General features: G+C 38.0%; 1 protein-coding gene and 1 pseudogene across 3 annotated transcripts in view; one reads left to right on the top strand and one right to left on the bottom strand.

The window, feature by feature from the left end:
* The window catches only part of BOLL (boule homolog, RNA binding protein), a 69,722-nt gene that overhangs the window by 38,715 nt on the left and 22,631 nt on the right, over nt 1–8,376 (top strand). The gene's annotated exons all lie outside the window — the stretch shown is intronic.
* The window catches only part of LOC105888309, a 16,238-nt pseudogene continuing 12,243 nt past the window's right edge, over nt 4,382–8,376 (bottom strand).

Here is an 8,376-nt window from a genome sequence, read left to right as displayed (position 1 = left end):
CTAATACGGCCTTTTTGGAAAGAAGTTTGGAGAATACTCAAGGAACTAAAAGTGAATCTACCGTTTGATCCTGCAATCCCCCTAATACCTAGTAGTGGGTTTGATCATCCCCAGATGATCAAAAATCATTTTACATCAAAGACGTTTGCACCAGAATATTTACTGCAGCCCAATTCATAATTACCAAGTCATGGAATCAACCCAAGTGCTCATTGACCCATGAATGGATTAACAAATTGTGGTATATGTACACCTTGGAGTACTGTGCAGATATAAAAAAAGATGGAAACTTCACATCTTTTATGTTTACCTGAATGGAGCTGGAACATATTCTTCTCAGTAAAGTTTCTCAAGAATGGACAAAAAGTATCCAATGTATTCAATACTACTGTGAAATAAGTATATAATCACCTACACATTCATAGGAATGGTAAAACATAACTGTACTCCAGAAGGAGGGAAAAGGAAAGAGAGGGGAGTGGAGAGGGGAAGCCGGGAGGAGGGAGGGATTTGGGGAGGAGCCAACCTAATGTGCATAATGCAATGATACATTTCTATGCTATTAAGAATAGAGTATGAATGTTTTTGCCACAACAAGTAAGCAAGGAGGTGGTTAGGTTAATCAGTTAGATGTAAGCATTCCACATTATATATCAATCAACACATTTTACCCCATAAATGCATTAATGTACACAGTTATGACTTAATAATTTTTTTAAAAAGCAAAACCACATATTATCAGAATCATCCCATTGAATTAAGCTATAGGGAAGAACAAAAGGAAAATCTTTGTGTATATTGGCATAACAACTAATAGGCTTTTAAGATAAATACCAAATACATATGTGTAAAGGGTACGAATGAAGAATTCTAAGCTGTTTTATTACAGTATTTTTTTTCCATTTTTACATTAATATAGGTGTCTAAAATTCTTCTTACAAGGATTAGTTGAGGTACTGGAAACTGAAAATTAGGATTTGAGTTCACCTTTAAATGTGTATTTTATTTAATTCCTATGTGTACTTAGCTATCCATGAAAACATGGATATTCAAGATAATATTTAGCCACTTGGCAGGCCACAAGGAATGTCTTCTAATAAATCACTGATTGAACTTGAATGGATAGCATACAAAGTATTAGCAACACTGGAAGTTAGAAAACAATGTAGAATAGCTTTGAAATTTCTAAAGAATAATTTCAACCTAAAATCCTACAATAGATAAGTATAAATAAAAAAAACACTTTCATACAATAGATTCTCAAAAAATTTACCTCATTTGCATCTTTTTTCAAGATGGTAGTGAGCACTTATTTTACAAAAACAAAATAAACCAAGAAAAGATAGGGGATTCAAGAAAAGGTAATCTAACACACGGTAGAAGCAAAGGAAATTCCCAGGATATCAAAAGAGGAAGTCTCGGGATGATGGTTATTTATTTAACTTAGACAGCAACCATTCAAGCTTAGAGCAAGATTCCAGGAAGATTCTCTTCAGGAGAGAAGTGAGAAAGAGTTTTTATTTGTATAGAAAATTGTAAAGGTGTGGAAGGGTATGAAGGGATTTAGCTATAAGTTTAAAGAAAATTAAGTGAATGAGGGAAAAATCAGACAATAAAAAACAAAAACTTGTTCAAGAAACAAAAAGTAATTTTAATATACCACTTGGTCCACTAGTGAACAGTATTTAAATAGGCATAATAATATAAAGTTAAGCAAAAATTATGATGCAAGCCAGACATGGTGGCTCACACCGATAATCCTAGCATTTTGGAAGGCCAAGGTGAGAGGATTACTTGAGGCCAGGAGTGTGAGGCCAGACTGAGCAATAGCAATACCCTGTCTTTACAAAAACAAAAAAAATTCAGTTAGCCTGGTGGTGACACACACCTATAGACCCAGTTACTTGAGAGGCTGAGACAGGAATATAGCCCTAGAGTTCAAGGTTACAGTTAGCTAGGATCACACCACTGCACTCTAGTCTAGGCAACAAATCAAGATCCCTGTCTCTTAGGGAAAAAATTTTTGAGGCAAGTTAATTTAGAAGATAGGTGGGGAGTTAAAAGAGTTATATAAGAGTGAAAAGTTTCATCTAATTTATAAGAATTCCACTGGATAATGAATAAAATTGTTTAGCTAATAGAGATAGAAATATGGGAGTAAATACTAGAAGCAACTCAAAAAGATGAATGTAACCACCTCTAAGGAAGTAAAGTGTGAGACAGGAGTAGAGGTGAGGATAGGAGGCAGAGGACTTTTTGTGATCCTTTATCATTATTTGACTTTTAAAACTATAGATTAGCAAAAGTAAAAATTCTAAAAGCACAAATAATACCAGATTGAGTGCTTCAACAAAGATAAATCAGGCAAATGTGAACAACATCAGGGAAAAAAATAGGATGACATTAATACAAAATTAATTTTTAAGGTAAAATGCATTAAACAAGATAGAAAAGGTCAGTTTCTAGTAATAAAAGATTAAATTTATAATGAATAAATAAGTCTGATAATATAGCATCAAAATACAGAGTAATAGGCATAGTGGTACATCTATGGAGTCCCAGCTACTTGGGAGGTTGGAGAGAGAGAAACCCTTGGACCCAGGAGTTTGAGACTGCAGTGAGCTGTGAATGTGTACTGCACTCCATCCTGGGCAATAGAGAAAAACCCTGTCTAAAAAATAAATAAATGAATAAATTCTATAAATTGATATGTAAGTGGAAATCTTAAGAAAAAAAAGAAAAACACAAATACCAGGTAAAAGAAACATAACTGATAGAGGACTTTAATACATTGATCATAACTGAGACTTTCATAAATAAGGTCTAAAAAATATTATATATAAATAAAACTATTTGGAATTTGTGCCTTACTAAGAGGAAGCCATTTCTTTTCTGGCATCCATGTTCAAAATTTCTATCATATTCTAGTCACAAGAATAAATATAATAAATTCATAAAGTTGTATTGTCAATATTCTTTCACTGTGATGAGTCTTAGTTATAATCAAAGAGAGCATTGTGAAAGAAGAGAGACTTCCTAACAAGCAAGGTTGCCTAGTGAGATGGCAACAATTGGGTTGGTATAGATACTGCCTGGGGTTCTATGCCCTAGGCCAGTGGTTCTCAACCTCCCTAATGCTGTGGCCCTTTAATACAATTCCTGTGGGTTGAGAACAGCTACCCTAGGCCATGACAACACCCATTCCTTAAGCCATGGCATGAGCTGTGGCTTACTTTAGCCTACTATCTACCCTTCAAATTATTACCAGCCATCTTGATAATACACACAGGAGAAAATTATCTCATGGCAGAAATCACAAAGCATCTGAGAAACACATTACCATAAGAGACACACACACAAAAATAAATTCTGACATTAACTATTCCTTACATATTACTTCCTACCTTAAAGAAGCAAATTTTTAAAATAACTAATAAAACCATCAGCTTGCTGCATCTTTGAGAGAGTATCTCCAGACTTCATACTCATGCTTAACTATTCTTTCTCTTTCTCTTGACCTTATCCATTTTTTCATATAAATTTTACAGATAACTTTACCTCATACTTACCACGTAACTTGGAAATAATTTCATCTCACTAATTCCACTTTGGAAGGCTGTCTAGTGTATCTTTTCTTTTTTTACAATAGACAAATCATGTTTACTAAAAATTTCTTTGAATTCCCAACACAATGGCCTTGTTTTAGGATAACAAGAAGGATGCCAAACTTCAGAGCAAAGTGGAAGACATTTTCTGCCACGGCAAATGTTCAGGTTCACCTTCCCAGAGGTTTCCTGATGCAGCTGGCATTCCGTGTGAAATCAATAGAAAGAAGTAAAATCTTCTTCACTGCATAACCATCAGCATAGCTGTGGTCTATTGCTTCATCTCCATTACCAAGGGAGAGGAAAAGTGCTTGATGGCAGGCATTGTTTAAACAGTGAGGGATGATATGTGCTCCTTTAGTGAGGGCTTCCAGAATATAGTTCAGCCACCTTGCTCTTGGGTCATATGTAGTTCGGAAGCATGTACTATGTTATATCAAGCCAGGTTCTAAGAATTTAAAAGAGTCAGTCACAATTCTCAGTGCTGTAGGGAGGTTACAAGGCATTCAAACGAAAGATTAATAAAATGTCTACACAGTTTGTAGCAAGGCACAGAAAATTAAATTTCCAACCATGAAAGGGGTTGGTTCTCCATCACTTAGGGACTGGGCTGCCCGGCTGGAGTGGGAGCTGACATGGAAATCCAATTCTATTGAGGGTCTATACCTGGTAATTAACAAAAAACATGATAGAGCTAAATTCTCCAATTCTTGTCTTTTGAGGAAAATGACTCCTAAGGGAGTGCATGAAGTTAGAATCCCTTTCTATGGTCTTGCCTATTCAGCCATCCAGAGCTTAAAGGTTCTGTCATATGAGCAAGTGGCTATGAGCTGCCCATTGGAAGGAATGTCTAACCCATCACTTTGCCTTCATGACCCACCAGAGTCTTCAGTGGACACCAGCCTGGATGGGTCCAGATCTTGGCTGTATTATCATAGGCACCAGTGGGCAAGAAGTTCCCAAGGATGGGCTCAAACCTGACACCAGTCACTAAGTTCTTATGGGCAGGGATGGTATAGATGCAACGTCACTGATGAAGGTCCCACACTTTGCACATGTTGTCACCACTGCCAGCTGCAATGTGGTAACCACTGGGGGAGAAATTTATTCCATAGATTTCCTTCCGATGGCCTTCTAGGAACATGATACATCTTGTGCATAGGTCCCAAACTCAACCAAATGTATCCAGTGCCAGCCAAAGGGCCATTGTGATGGAAGGCAATGTCCTACACACCCATGCTGTGGCCTTTCTGATGCAGGATCTCTTCTTGAGCCTCCAAATCCCATAAGCACCATGAATGGTCATGGCAGGTAGTGTCCAGGAAACATCCTGCAGGATGCCACATTATGTGGGCCACATGCACTGTATGGCCTTCAGTATCTGCCACTGGTTCATCATTATCAAGACTCCAAAGCTTCACAGAGCCATCAGCAGCACAAGAAGCCAGGTTGACATCTTTTCAGTCCAAGGAGATAGTGGATTGGGGATAGAATACAATTGCTCCTACGTTTGTGTTAACAGCCTCGAAGAGTGTGAAGGAGGTTGCAATCAGGAACAGACCAGATCTTGCAAAGCCCACTCCAACAAGCTGTGGCCAACATCTTGGAATTAGGACTGAAATGACAGTAGGAGATAGACTGATCATCTCCAATCTGACTGCAGAAATCATTCAAAGAGATTTATACAGTTCCTGCATCTGGGAGGTTCTAGTTGTCTCAGGAATTTCTTTATGGAGATGAGCCTCTTCCAAGTGTTTTATTGCTCTGAGCAGTGAATAATTAGCTATCCATAGTCTAGCCACTTTCAAGCTATTTGGTCCTTCAGGATACCAGGTTTGCTGATACTCTTCTTTGGACTTCTTAGATTTCTCATCATCCTTGGTCTTTTTTAAGGCATCAGTACCAACTACTTACTGAGAGGATATTTCTTAACCTTTCTCTTCTTTCAGCTGGACCCTCTCCAAAAACTGTGATGGGTTCCCCCCAAGGCTCTGAGGCAAGCCTTGACCTCTGAGTCATCTGTGGAAACATTGATTTGATTTGCCGGGCTTGCCTCCTTTCAAATTCAGCCAGTACTTCTGCCTGTTGCTCACTGATGTGTTCCTCAATTTCAAACACTTCTCCAGAGGTATATATTAATATTTCCTGCTTCAATTCCTGCTTTAAGTCCTTCTTTTCCCCAAATCCCAGACTCTTCTTTGGCCAGACACTCCCTCTCCTTCTCTTCCAAACTTCCATAATAGATGTATGATTTCTTCACAACAGAAGCAACTAAGTCATGAAGTGCTTTAGTTTTAGCCGCCGTGGAGGAGGCCCATAAGGAAGCTATGGGAAGCTCTAGAGCCACGAAGCTCCAGTGAAAGTCTAGCTGTCTGTCTAGTGTATCTTTGCATTACTAAGGCAGTAATTTTCTTCTCACTCTTTCATTACTCAGTAAGATGAGATTCTATCAATTTGAGTTAGTTTTTCTACAGAAAACTACATTAGAAGAAATATATTTTTAAAATTTTTTTTATTTTAACACTTGTTTACTGTTTGGGATTCATTAAGGGTACAAAGAATTAGGTTACACTGATTGCATTTAGATAAAGTCCCTCTTATAATTGCGTCTCACCCCCAAGAAGTGTGCCAACACGCCCCTCCCCATCTCTCCTCCCCTCATTTCCCTCTGACCCACTATGTATTAGGTCATCTACTGCCTTCATATTAGAATTGAGTACACTGGATTCTTGTTTCTCCATTCTTGTGATGCTTTACTAAGAAGAATGTCTTACACATCAATCCAGGTTAATACAAAAGATATAAACTCTCTCTTTTAATGGGTGAATAGTATTCCGTGGCATACATATACCATAGCTTGTTAATCCATTCCTGGGTTGGTGGGATTTAGGTTGTTTCTACATTTTGGCAATTGTAAACTGAGCTGTGATAAACAGTCTAGTGCAAACATACTTATGACAAAAAGGATTTTTTTTTCTAGGTAGATACCCAGTAATGGGATTGCAGGATAAAATAAAAGGTCTAATTTGAGTTCTTGAGGATTCTTCATTCTTCCTTCCAAAAAGGTTGTATTAGTTGCAGTCCCACCAGCAGTGTAAAAGTGTTCCCTTCTCTCCACTTTCACACCAGCATCTGTAGCTTTGAGACTATATGATGTGGGCCATTCTCACTGGGTGATACTGTAGGGTAGTTTTGATTTGCATTTCTCTGATGATAAGGGATGATGAGCACTTTTAATCTTCTTAAACAGAACAATTTTCAGCCCAGAATTCTATATCCTGCTAAGCTAAGCTTTAAAATTGAAAAATCAAACTTTTAGTAATATGCAAACATTGAGGAAATTTGCTGCAAGACCATCCCTATAAGAAATACTTAGACCAGGCTCGGCGCCTGTGGCTCAAGCGGCTAAGGCACCAGCCACATACACCTAAGGTGGCGGGTTCGAATCCCCAGCCCGGGCCCACCAAACAACAATGATGGCTGCAACCAAAAAATGGCCAGGTGTTGTGGCGGGCACCTGTAGTCCCAGCTACTTGAGAGGCTGAGGGAGGCTGAGGCAGGAGACTCGCTTGAGCCCAGGAGTTGGAGTTTGCTGTGAGCGTGATGCCATGGCACTCTACCCAGGGGGATAGCTTGAGGCTCCGTCTCAAAAAAAAAAAAAGAAAAAAGAAATACTTAGACCTGTTATCCACACTGACCATCACAATGGATCATCAGCAAAATAAGCACCCAGAAGATAAAGGACAAAATCTAGCTTCCATAATAAGGCAAAGAATAAAACTAAACAATGGACAGTCCCCTAATGAGATGGATAGAACTCTACCACACTTATCAGTTCTCTCAATAAATATAAATGGCTTGAATTCCCCACTGAAGAGATACAGGTTGACTATTTGGATTAAAAAAGCACAGGCTATGTATATGCTATCTCCAGGAAACTCACCTAGCCTTGAAGGACAAAACAAGACTTAGGGTGAAAGGTTGGAAAACAATGTTTCAGACAAAGGGAAATCAAAGGAGGAGTCACAATTGTATTTTCAGATACAAGAGGATTTAAAGCAACAAAAGTCAAGAAAGACAAAGATGGCCACTTCCCACTGGTCAAGGGAACAATACAACAAGAAGACATTTCAGTTCTAAATATTTATGTATCAAACGTAAATGGTCCCAGATTTATGAAATAGATGTTAATTGGTCAGAGCAACATGATATCCTATAACACCACAATATCTGGGAACTTTCACACCCCTCTTACAGAGCTGGACAAATCCTCTAACCAGAAACTAAACAAAGGTACAAGGGACTTAAATGTGACCCTAGAACAACTGGGCTTAATAGATACATATAATATATACCCTCCCAAAGCTGAGGAATATACATGTGTCTGATCAGCCCATGGAACAGTCACCAAAATAGATCATATTCTAGGACACAAACCTCAACAAAATAAAAATAATTAAAATTATACCTTGTATCTTCTCAGACCACAGGGCAATAAAGGTGAAACTCAGCTCCAACAGAAATTTTCATCTTCTCACAAAGGCATGGAAATTAAACAACCTTATGCTGAATGACAGTTGGGTCAAGGAAAAGATAAAGAAGGAAATCATCAACCTCCTTGAACATAACAACAATGAAGATACAAGCCAATGTTCTGGGAACATTGCAAAAGCAAAAAAGGGAAATTTTTAGATGCCTAAATCCAAAAAAAACAGAAAGAGAGCACATCAGCAACCTAATGAATGACCTTTTTTTTTTTTTTTTTTTTTTT

The sequence above is a fragment of the Otolemur garnettii genome, unplaced genomic scaffold (genome assembly GCF_000181295.1).
Source record: "Otolemur garnettii isolate 467f Iridium unplaced genomic scaffold, OtoGar3 scaffold00270, whole genome shotgun sequence".
Classification (NCBI taxonomy): Eukaryota; Metazoa; Chordata; class Mammalia; order Primates; family Galagidae; genus Otolemur; species Otolemur garnettii.
Note: the sequence above shows the minus strand (reverse complement) of the source record. Positions and strands in the feature narration are given on the sequence as shown.